Genomic DNA, 12,986 nt, shown 5'->3' on the forward strand with positions numbered 1-12,986 from the left:
CTGCTTGACCAAAGCCAGAGTTGCTGTGAGTTTGGTGGATACGATGCAAGAAATACTTCTTCCATTGGATAACATGTCGGAGATGAGTGCGCATAGCTTCTTGGGCGGCAATCACATCTAGCGGGAGGCATCTTCCTTCTGCAAGTGTTCCTGATGCAGAGGATCCCTTCGGGAGTCCAAGGCATATCCGTAAGCAGTTGTTCCTTGCAGCTTCAAGAATCTTCTTGCTTGTTGGAGACAATATTTGAAGTACCGGTAAATAGTAGCGTAGCGCTCCTTCAAAGTAGGCCTTTTCAAGCAGAACCATCGATCGGAAGTTGCTGCCTCATCGTGTTTCCGCCATGAATCTGAAAACCTTTGATGCTGCAGCGATTATCTCATGGAGGTTTTTAATCTGAGGGGCCCAAGAGAGGTTAATGTCAATTATAACCCCTTGGAGCCGGTGTGATCGTACATAGGACAGTGACCGTCCACCCAGAAGGAGCGGGTATCGAGTCATCCTTTTCCTTGTAAAAGCCATAGCAAAACTATTTCTAGTGAGAGGCGAAGACCCCGGGGAGCCAGGTACATTGAGGTGTGCATTAACACTCTATGAATTCGTTACTGTGTTGTATAACGCGAATGGGATGCACTCCAGATGCAAATATCATCTGCAAAAATTGTAATGTGTACTCTACGGGGAAGGTTTCTTGTTATATGTATAAGGGCAATATTGAACAGGATAGGGCTGAGCACAGCTCTCTGAGGTACACCCCTCTTCACTGCATGAAAGGGAGTTTGACCATGTGGAGTGCTCATAAAATTTTGCCGCTCTTGTAAATAGTGTCCAATCCAGTTGTAAAGCTTTCTTCCGAGGCCAAGGCTGGCCAAGGCTGCGAGAATTGCATGATGAAATACAGAGTCAAAAGCAGCCTTTGATGTCAAGGAAAACAGCTGTCGGGATGTATCCGGCGTGAAGGTACTCTTCAAGTGATGATACAAGGGTAAAAACATTATCAGTCGTAGACCTATTCTGGCGAAACCCGTTCATTTCTTGAGGATATTCATTTCTGCTATCGAGGAAGCAGGTGACGCGTTTGGAGATCATTCGCTCCATAAGCTTGCCGACGCAGCTCAGTAGGGCGATGGGTCGGAAGAATGCATAACTTGTTGGCTGTTTAGAAGGTTTCAAAACGTGCACAATTTTCGCCAACTTCTATTCCGTTGGGACTTCACCAGACATCCAGTAAGAATTGTAGTATACCAGGAGTCGAAGGCAGGAATTGTGAAGTAGCTTTGCGATTGCGTCATAGGTCACCTCATCATGGCCCGGAGACGTCCGTGTTCTTAATTCTGCGATAGCTGGGGTTAACTCCTCAATAGTGAAAGGTAGGTCCATCGCTGACACTGCCGCCGGGGGGATGTTTGACAGACCATCTGTGGAGTGTGTGGAAGTCACTGACCCAGCCGAAAGTCGTCTGCAGTATTCTTCTGAGACTTGTTTAATAGATTTTCGCTCATGCAGAGATAGTGCTGTTAAATGGTAAAACTATTGGAGGGACGTGCGCATACCACGAACTATCCGCCAAATTTTGGCTACCGATTGGCGCAAGTCCAGTGTAGAACAAAAGTCACGCCATCTTTGCCGAATAAGCTTATCCAGGTAGCGTCGAATGTGACGTTGTGTGCGTCGGCAGGCACGAAGGTCTTCAATGTTTTTTGTGCGCATATCTTTGCTTTCAGCTCGTCTGTGAATAGCGCACAGCCTTTGAAATGTCTCATCATTTTTGGGTAAGCTATCGCTTTTAGCTGTGATTCGCGTGCTTCCTCGCAGGCAATAAGCAATTGTCGATATTAGTTCCTCATGCCGGGTGGCGGCAGTAATTCCTCTGTTTGCAGCATTTTTGTACATATCCCAGTCTGTAAATTCTATAAGAAATTTTTTTGACGCCATCTGCGCACTGACAGCCGATATGAGAATTGGGTAATGGTCTCTTCCACGTGTTTCCAGATCGGTGCGCCAGCCAAAGTTGTGGGCAGCTGAACTTGTCACAAAGGTCACGTCAATGCTGCTAGAAGTCGTCAGGCCTCGAAGATAGGTTATGCTGCCGTCATTTAGCGGTTCAATTAAATGTTTTTCCATAAGTCCTGCAAGCTGGGCACCACGGGCTCATGTGTGTGAGCTTCACCAAATTTTGTTGTGAGCGTTGAAATCTCCGCAAATAATATGTGGAGTAGGCGTCCTTGTTATCCACTTTTCAAGCCTCGAAGCATCGAATGGCCTGCCTGGCTCAAGATATACTTCAATAAAAGTGTACTCTTGTCTCCCAATTACTATTATGGCGCACACATATTCGTTATCAATGTGATGCGGAAGTTCAACCAAGGAGGCCGGGATATACTTGCGAAAGCCTATCAGCAATGTGCTAACGTCATCTAGTCGTTGTGAATGATGAAAATAGTATCCGTGTAGTCTGAAAGTTTTCTCCACGCGCGATTCAGAGACGACTATGAAAGGGAAGTGGTACGCTCGCACAAGTTGTCGAAAATCAGAGTTTCGAGCGTAAACCACGAGCGTTCCACTGGAAAATGGTGCATGTGCGAAAGATGTTGTGGATGGTCAGCTGGGGTGAAGGTCTTCCTGCCATGATTACAGATGTGTGATAATACGCCTCTGCGGAGCGTAAGAGACTAAAGCCGGACCCGCATGGCGCGATTTCGGGCGCGATTGCCGCGCGGATGGTGGGACGCGCGCGTCATTCTGACGCGTTCCCACTATTTCCCACTATGAAATCGCGCCGCCGCGTGGTTCTACGCTTCGTAGAAAAAAACGCCCCGCGTGGCGCGTCCACTGACGTCACGGCCGGCGTCCACCAATCAGCGTGCAGTCACGTGTCATTTTGGTTTTTTGGTTCGCCAACAGATGGCTCTGCTCTCCGCGCATCTCGGCGGAACCTTTTCGGCGGAACTCCTCGGTCACAGCCGGTCTCGAGGGAGAGAGCGCTTCTCTTCTCGCGCACTCTCTCCCTCGAGACCGGCCGTGCATCGGTAAAGCTGGTGCGCGCGTCCAAGGAGCCACGTGCTTCACGTATCGTGTTCGTTCGCGCGTAGTGTTTAGCACGCAACGTTGCTGTTCGAAATTAAGTTTGATAAATACACTTTGGAGGAAATGTCGCTGTATAATTACATGATTGTTTTTATTGTAGTGTCCTGTAATTTAAAGGGTATATTATATATGCGGTAACAGAGATAACTCATCTCGTTGGGAGTTATGTGGTCTGGCAACCCGGAAAACGCGGCGCGACACCGCCGCTCAATTTTTCTCGTGCGGGTGCTAGCGCGTCGACGGCAACGCGGCTGTATGCCGCGCGTCACGTTTTTCGCTCGCGAAAAACGCTCCATGCGGTTCCGGCTTAACAGCAACGGCTGCATTGCTAGAACAGCTTCTACTTCTCGGAGTCCTTGTGACGAAGGGTTAGCGCGGATAAGTGCCTTGATGGCGGCAAACATCATCGGAATCAGTAGGCTTGTGATTTCTTGTTAGGTACTTCCGCTTTGCTGCCTTTCACTGATCTTCTTGTTACATTGCGTTGCCTTAGGCTGAGAGTTAGAAAGGTTGTTTGTCGGGTCTTGTGCGGAGTGTCGCTGCTGCTTTGTTGGAGGAGAAAAGCCAGCGGCCTTTCCACGCTTTTTTGTGGCTGCAGCCGCGCACGTGTCATCACACGTTTTTCCATCATGTGACTTTCCATGTTGCGGTGACTGATTTTGGGTTATATCTAACGTTTTTTAAAAACACGTCAGGGCTAGGTGGTGGATCATGACGCTTGGGCGGTTTCCCTTGTGTTTGCTCCACTGAGCGTGCAAATGCAGCAGCTTTCTTTTTAACACAACCTCCATATGAAGCAGGGTGTGGGCCATCGCAGTTTGCAAATTTAGGTTGCGCTCTCGAGGTGCACTCTTTGCGCAAATGGGGGCCAGCACACACTTTGCATCGCACGGGGCCGGTACAATGTCTCGACATGTGACCATGCCTTTGGCATTTGTAGCATTGTGTCACTGCTCCGACGTACTCAGTTACAGGGTAACTACAGAACCCAAGCGTGACTCTTTTAGGCTGTGGTGCATCTTTGGGAATTGTAATATAACAGAACGACGGCGGACTTCTTTGAACTTGCCACTGTCCTCGGGAATGTATGTTATTTGCCTCCTAGCTGAGAGGACACCTTGGGCACGTAGATACTCCTGCAGATCTTCATTTGAGTAGGTGACAGGTACGTCTTGAAGTTTCCCGTAGCTGACTGTGTAAGAATACCGTACCCGGGCCTCTACAGCCACTCCAGCCAGCTTAGCTACTGTGAGCAAACGGTTTGCAGCAGGCAATGTTGATACTGTAACCATTAAGCTCCCATCCTTATTAAAACGATGGCTGAGAGCTTTTTCTTGTGTGCCGACGCTACAACTGCCGAAGCCACGATGTTAGGGTTGGCGTTTCATAGATTGCCTCCTACCTCGGTGAGCCTGAAGACAACGGAAACACCAGCAGCTCTCTTTTTCTTGTAGGAGACAATCGTGAAAGATGCGTGGTCCATGTCCTCTGCGTGGTCACCCAAAGCCGCATCGCTGGCTTTTTCTTCGCGTGGTCTCTTGTTCGCAGGGCCCTGATCTGTTGCCGCCACTACAGGGGCCGCTTGACTAGCCGGTGGCTCTGCTGCCATTAGTGCAGCATGGAGTGCGCCTGGAGGTGGTATTTCGTGTCGGAGTGCATACGACGCAGAGCACCTAGGAGGTCGCTTGACGTGCTTCCGCCGGTGGCCAGGGATCCCCAGATCGTCGCACGTTGAGGACACAACTCACAGAAACACTGAATACTCTAAAATACTCTAGCTGTAAAGCACGCTGTTGTTCTCAAAAAGAGAACTGAAAATCAGGCTATAGACACCGCTCGCTGTATGCAGAGAGCTTTTACTCGAAAAATACTGCGAGAGAAATGAACTCAACAATTATTTATGATACTCTCAACGCCAGGAGCATTTCAGAGAGGAGTGGTGTACGAAATAGAAAAAAGTTAAAGGGACCAAATTGAAAAACTATGAGCGTTTTGTTCCTGGTTATACATCTCTACCTACAATAGTAAAAATATTTTCTAAGGGAAAGGTAAAATAGCATTGATAATTGAAACAGCAATGAATACAATTGTTTACAGCCTGAAAGCTAAATTGGTACGACCTCGCAGCTAGTCTTGAATGCCCGTTGTCGATCCGGAAAGACAGTTCTACTTTTGTGCGGGGAATGAACGACTGCTAACAAGCTTAGGTTTGGAATGACGTTATGTCATTACTATTAATAGTTTGTAAATTATGGCTTACAATTCGTGGACATTTAAGCTTGGCTTAAACCTGGTTATACATGAGAAAGCTCGGTTGAATGGTTGTTTTTGGTTTAGCAATCTCATGCGCGGTTTAACGGTTTCAATTTGGGGACGCTTAAGCTCCACCTGGTCGCCGTGTGCAGAGGCTGATGACGGATCGCCGACGCACACAGCCTAAAGACGCGGGAATTTGTGAAAGCTAGGTGCCGCCCGGCTTGAGCAGGTGTCCGACTAGAGAACAGCGGGATTGAAATGCGGTAAGTGGCACCGCAAGAGGAGGGAGCAATACGGAAGGAAAAAGAGGAAAACGCTGCAAGCTATCCGCCACGCAAGCGCAGTATAAGGATGCACTTGCACAGACGCGTGCGGTGCAAAAAAAGCTGGCGGCGGTCAAAGAGCGCGTGCCAATTCTTCCTACGAGCGAAGAGAGTTTGATCTTACGAGGCACTGAAAGTCATTCTCCGACAGCCGATAAACGCGGGAGTTGCAGCCTGAAAAATAGACCGTTCGCTCTAATAGAAAGATTGTGGGTATAAGCTTAGTGCAACAGTTGTGGAATGACAGTTTTTTTCACCAATAATTAGAGATTTTCGTTGATGTTGCCCACGGCCACTCGAATGTAGGCTAGAAAAATACTACGACCAACCGCTTATTTAGCAGCCAGTTTTGATTGCGAATTTCTGTGACGGCCGTTTAATATTACCTTATCTGAAATATGCATAATGAATATTATCCCTAAGACGTATTACCGCCTATTATTAGGGCGGCTACTGCTGCTGGGTAGGGACCTCCATCCGGTTGAGCGGTCACTACAAAAACTCTTGTGTTGGTTTTTCAGCCCCTATAGTGTTCTTTGCCGTGTTATTGCCGTGCATAACAGTCTCTCCCGATGGAACTCTCCGCTTTTCGCGTAAGAAATGGCTCAAGTTACTGAAGTGAATGATTGATGACCTAGAAAGGAAAAGTAGAAAGGTAGGCTTGAAAATCAATATGCAGAAGACCAAGGTAATGTTCAACAGCCTCGGGAAGGAACAGCAGTTTACTTTAGGTAGCGAAGCACTGGAAGTAGTAGGCGAATATGTCTACTTAGGACAGGTAGTAACCACAGATCCGGACCATGAAAAGGAACTAACAAGAAGAATAAGATTGGGATGGAGCGCATTTGGCAAGCAATCGCAGATTATGACAGGAGCTTACCGGTATCGCTCAAGAGGAAAGTATACAACAGCTGCATCTTGCCTGTACTCACCTATGGGGCTGAAACGTGTAGGCTAACTAAAAGAGTTCTACTTAAGTTGAGGACAACCCAGAGGGCTATGGAACGAAAAATGGTAGGGGTAACATTAAGAGATAGGAAGCTTGCACAGTGGGTCAGAGAAATAACTCAAGTTACCGACATTCTAGTGGAAATTAAGGAGAAATGGACATGGGCAGGACATGTAGTGCGAAGAGATGATAACCGATGGTCGCTGAGGGTAACAAACTGCATTGCAAGGAAAGGAAAGCGTAGCAGGGGGCGGCAGAAAGTTAGGTGGGCGGATGAGATTAAGAAGTTCGCAGGGGTCAAGTGGTCAAGATCCTTACACACAGCGCGGCTGTATAATTGAGAAGGTCTACCAAGATCACGCATTCAATGTTATTGCCAAGGTTGCTTGAACCGTGTATGACTGAAGGTATTTTGTAAATAACAACAGGTTTATACAATTGGCAAAGTTGTAACGTACCGTGTATCACTCCGTTCAAGCCAAGCTTTTTAGTGATGCCGCGCAGAACAAGTGAACTTGCCGTGGTGCCCCCTATCATCAGTTTTTTTATGCTGCTCATGTCCACCTTATCGACAAGCGGATGTTCGGCAAGTTTAGCCACAAACGTTGGAAAGAGTAGCGTTGATGTCGGCTGCAAAGTAAAGACGACAGCAATGTTTCTTTCGAGTTATCCAGAATTTCCTCATACGTAAATGAATCAGTGTCGCTAAAACAATAATGCTAAGAACATTTCAACGTGTTAGAACACATTCAAGTTATTCAGAGTTCTAGCATCATTGACTGATGCTGGATTTAGTGTTACGTGCATGGCGCTGCAAAGTTCGCCTCTCCAAGAAGGTTCAGAAGCCTATTACCAAATGGGAGATAAGTAAATACCAAATGAGGCCATAAAGGCTGCCATATTGAATACTGATTGATACCCGTAGTACAGGAAAGCTGAGGGTTCTCTCTCCCAGTCCTGCCACATAGCCCGATCAAAACGGCTTCGCCAAGGCTCGTGCAAATGTCTATATTTAGCCTATAGAATAGGCCCAGCGCCCAAAGCGCTAAAGTGACAGCTTACCTGCCGCGCCTGTTGGCGTTTGTGCGTGGTTCCTATATAGGTATGTAATAAGCAAGACATGTTTAGTATGTACCACTAGTTTGGGAGCTGTATTGCACATATCCATTCGGACGTTTGTATTTCGGCCTTTTCTTGTATTTGCTCTGCCGCCGTGGCGTTGTAGTTTATGCACTTTACTGCTGTACCTAAGAAGGCGGGATCGAATCCCAGCCGCGGCGGCTGAATTTCGATGATGGCACGAAGTAATGCGCCCGTGTACTGTTCTATGTTAGTCCATGTTGAAGAACCCAGGTGACCGAAATTTCTGGAGCTCTCCACTACTGTCCCTCTTACAACCTGGGTCACTTTGGGACGTTAAACCACATGAATCAATCCCAACCATTCTCATCAAGTTGGGAACTAGACATTTGAGCTGGACCTTGTCAGCCCTCATTGTTATGTTGTCTGCAATAATAATACTCATGCACATGGTTATGTTCTCGAAACCACTATTGTTTCTTAACTGTCATTGTTTAGGAATATGATTCTTCGAGCACGAATGACGAACGACACTCTGCGCCACTCAACATGTAAATGACCTCCAGGTTTCATTGAATGCAAGTATATAGCTAGGATGGGAGAGGTGCTTTCTAGTGGCACAGGCACACACTGCATCCCCCTTAATTGGGAATGAACAGCATGCGCAGCACTGCACAATTTTAGTATTTTCGTCCTCCGGATTGGTCTTTCAAACCTTAACACATGAATAGGAGCACTTGAAGGTTGTGGCTTTGGTGAAGCTGATGAAGTCTATGTAGAAATAACAAACTCCAGGCCTCGCTACCAGATGGCTTCATTTCGGGCTCCCCTCTGGTGATAGGTTCGATAGAGTCCTCGGAAGTTAGTGGCTTGGATAAGGTGTAGCCGATTACAATGGCGGACACTCTTCGGGGTCTCCACTACGTACGACCGTCGCGCCGGGGTCTCCATTACGTACTTATATCACGCACCCAGACTTGCTGACCAATCGGAAGCGGGCGCTGTACTTGAGCTCTATGTATCTGGTTGAAGTTCCGTGCCTGCGTCCTCCGATTAGTTCGATCACGCATGTTAAATACGTGCAAGGGACAGCTTGGCTCTAGCTCCTGTGCTGTCTTAGGAACTCTGGTTTGTAGCCGTCTGTGTATGAGAAGTTGTGCAGGGCTCAGCCGTTGATACCAGGAGTGTCCATGTATGCCAGCAGTGCCAAGAAAGGACCCCCAGCCTTGTGCAAAAGATCCTTGATAGTTTGCACCATCCTCTCCACCTCACCATTGACTGCGGAAGACGTGGGCTGCTGGTGACATTCCTGAAGTTATAAGCCTATGCAAAGGTAGATACGTCATTGGATGAGCATTGTGGACCGTTGTCGCTGCGGATGATTATTGGGATGGCGTGGCGTGCGATGACTGTCGTGCAGTTATTGAACTCAAACTGACTTCAGGGAAGCTTGACCTGTAGTGGACCAGCAACGCATAATTTCGGCCATTCAGATTGAAACGGTCTACTGCTACCTCTTCCTAGGGATGACTTGGAGACTGCAAAGTCAACATAGGTTCTGCGCGTTGAACGCGCGTTTCAGTGCACTTGGCGCAGCTAGAGACGAGCGTTTTGATGTGGTTGTTAACTCGAGGCCACCATTGTGGCTTTTGAGGAGTGGCTTTGCATCGGTTAATAACTTGGTGCCCGTCCTGAATGAGTTCAAGAATGAACCGCCGAAGAGCCATCGGCAAAACAATGCAGATTCCCTTCAGAAGTAGCCCTTCACAAACACATGTTCACCTGATGCTGTCAGTAATTAGCGTGAAGCGGCAGCCTTGCCTATCTGGGCCAGCCTTTGGTGCAGTATTTAAGCAGAAGGTAGCACTCACCATTATTGGCTTGAGCCCGACGAAGCTCTTCTAGAGGTGTGGAAACAAAGTCTAGGAGTGCGAGAAGAATCCGTTCAAAAAAAGAGGTCAAATTGATCCACTTGCCTTGGCAGTGAACCACCCAATGGTACACTTGAGAGCGTGTCAGCAGTGGCCAACAACTTGCCGGGTGCATACAGTACTTCGTGTTGAAGCGCATCAGCGTCTGTTGAAAGCCCTAAGCCCACCGAAGCAGCAAGTCAATATCCATGGTCCCTATGAGCATCAGCAGAGACGTATAAGTTTCAAGAAAAACATTTAGTCGACGAACATATTCTTTGAAACGAAGCACCCTCCAGTTTGGTGCCAAAGTGTTCTTCTCAATCTAACTGTACCGACCTCCCTCTGCTGTGATTGAATGCGCTGCAAAGGCAACTGAACGACGCTCATCGGAATGCTGCTCTTGTAGCAAAGCCGTACTAAGCCCGAAGGAGTTGCATCAGCTGATACTGTTGTCTTGTACATAGTGTTGTATCGAGCAACACAAAGGTCCGAACAGAGCAGTTCCTTGAGTAAGGTAAAGGCAGACTGTTGCGTGTGGCTCCATGTCCACTCAGACTCCTACAGCAGCAAATTTCGTATCGGTGCTGTCGTTTCAGATACGTGAGGCAAGAAGCGTCCGATCTGCCCAGAAGTTCAATAAGTGCAAGGCCCAGAAGTCTGCAGACACCTGTGACGTTTTGCGGTACTGGCATGGCTTTTATTGCCGCCGACCACGTCTTGGCCCGTCAGCACTGACAATAGCACTCTTACACTTGACGATGCTGTGTTCGAAAGTGCACATCTTGCGGTTTACCGTGACCCCTGCTTTTTTAGCGGATTGAGAACTTCTTGCCATCAACAGTCACGCTCTGCACGCGTTTTTCCAAAGACGTTAATATCGTTGATCAGGTTGACAACACCCGACTGGCCTTCCAGGATACGGGACATCTGTCACTGGAAGTACTCATGAGCAGTTGGAATCCTAAACGAGAGCAGGAGAAAACAGTAACGCCCGAATGGAGTTATGAACGTTATGCACTCTTGCGACTCAGGACTCGGGAGACACCTTGACTTGGTGGAAGCTTGAGGGGTTATCCAACTTGTAGAAAACAGCGGCTTTCTACAGCAAACGAATGCATTGGCTGAACATGGACAACATATAGCGTTAACGTAAAATGACCTTCTTGAGGTGCGTCAGATCCACGCAAAGCCGGTCGGTACCGGTAGCCTTCGGGACTACAACTAGTCTGGCGCTCCACTCCCTAGATGGGTCGACGGGACGGATCACGCAATTCCTTTCCCCTTTGCCCAGCTCCTGTTCTACCGCGTTCGTAAGTCATAGCGCCAGAGGTCTGGGTACGATTAATGACAATGGATTAGCATTCGATTTCGGTCGGACAGTGTAGGCATTTCGAAGCAATTCAAGACTCAAAAAGACCAGGTTCGAGACGAAGCTGCCCGAAGGGTTCTGAGGCTTCTGAAACGTGGTCGGGAAACTTGCAGATGCCCAGATCTTGTATCGCCAGAAAACCTAGCAGAGGGACTGTGTGCGCTGCCAAAATATAAAGCTGCGGTTTGACAGACCTGTGGTGATACATAAAAGTAGCGCTATAAATTCCCAGAACTGGAAGCACATGTTACCATGCCCCTTCAGCTTACCCTCTGGGTCCTGAAGCGTGGCAGGAATGCCAGGAAATGCCCTTGGAGCATCTGACACTTCGGCGCCGAAGTCTACCTATAACAACAGGGCGCGTCAATCTACGAGCGCCTCATTGGACAACGCCTTAAGGCGACGACCTTCCGCAACGGCGTGAAGCTCCACCGAACTGGCCGAAGGTTTCCGTGTCTGCTTCCCGCCTTTTTTCTTCTTGACGCAGAGGACTTCAAAGTGGCCACTCTTGTCGCGGACGGTAATGTAAACGCGGGGAGCTGGGCATTCCGCACGCGGATGCGACGCACGTCCACAGAATAAGCAAGAATGGGTAGGCTTATCAACCGGCTACAGCTTTTCTTTACGCATGCGCGTTCCGTCGACAGCAAGTGAAGGCGACTCTACAGAGGGACGAATTCTGCTTTCGTTGTCAGTCAATGCCTCTTGCAAAGTTAACTTAATACTCCCACACAGTAGGTATGAAAGCTTGCGGTCCAGGACACTGACAATAAAACGGTCGCGCACAGGCGTCTTCAGTAGCAGACCACGAGTAATTGCATCGCTTGACCATAGTAGGGAGCGCGGAGAAAAATCAATCAGCGGTCTCACTAGGTTTCTGCGTCCGGCGGTGGAAGCGGCTGACTCACAGAACTCGTTGACCGGGTAGACGAAATGGTCTTTGAACGCCTTCATGACAGTTGATAGGCCCTTGACGTCGGCCTCTGCAAGCGTTGTCGATGCAAGACCGGTTCTCTTTTGCGGCCCTATGCTGTATAGTATAGACTGCACCTGAACTTTCTGTGCTGAAGTAGACTGTCTCGTTGCACAATAGAAGTCCTCGAACTGCAGCAGCCATGCCGTCCAGGTACCTAGGTTGTCAAAATCGAACGGTGGCGGTGGGCGCTGAGCTGCCCCGAGTGAGGCGGTGGCGTCGTTCATGGCAAATAGCCAAAGATCACCGAAGCAGTGGCGTCGTGATCTCACTTCTGACACCATGTAGCGAGATGTGCTACTCCGACCATGAACGACGAACGACGCGCAACGCCACTAAGCGGGCAAATGACCCCCAGGCTTTATTGAACGCAAATATATATCACCAGGGAAGCATTGATGCCACCTAGCGGCACATGCACACACTACAGACCTAACACTTCGTGCCAGCGCCTGCGGTCGTGTACACTTTCTGCCTTCCTCTCTTCAAGCTTTCTCTCTGTAACGAAACGTCCGCAGTTACTGGCGTAATTAAATAAAATACTCAAATCTAAGGTGATGCGATTTCATTCTGATGTTACGAGGCCTCGCAGTGTTCTAGACATCGCTTCAGGGGGCGCGGACTCAAAGGAGACGGTTAAAATGTAGCTAATCCCACAAAAATGGTTATCGCACCGCATGACTAAGCACGCTACATAAGGTTCTTTAACCTTCTACCCTACGTCTACTCCCATGGTTGCTACCTTCTGAGCCTGTCTAGCGATGGGAAGTTCACCTTAACTCCCTGTCTGCTTCAAAGAGTTCGATTGGAGCATTTAATAGGCACGTTCAGTAAATGAACGGGCAAAAGCAAGTAAATAAAGACCTCCTCATTATTTCCGAGCTTTTATCTCGTCTTAAAAGATTAGTTTCTAGCGCGATTTGTGTCTGTTCACGGGTAACCCTGTCTCTTGCTTCGTCTGAAAAGTTTTCATTGTCTATACTATGTCACTCGCAACACGCACGTTTTGGGAGAAAACAGCGGGCTATTCCATCTGGA

At 48.3% G+C, this 12,986-nt stretch overlaps 1 pseudogene; it reads right to left on the minus strand.

The window, feature by feature from the left end:
• LOC146180171 (luciferin 4-monooxygenase-like) overlaps positions 1-12,175 on the minus strand; it is a 29,224-nt pseudogene extending 17,049 nt beyond the window's left edge.
• Between the last annotated feature and the right edge of the window lie 811 nt (positions 12,176-12,986).

This window comes from Amblyomma maculatum, chromosome 9 (assembly GCF_055883805.1).
Source record: "Amblyomma maculatum isolate TAMU_Amacu chromosome 9, ASM5588380v1, whole genome shotgun sequence".
NCBI classification, from domain to species: Eukaryota; Metazoa; Arthropoda; class Arachnida; order Ixodida; family Ixodidae; genus Amblyomma; species Amblyomma maculatum.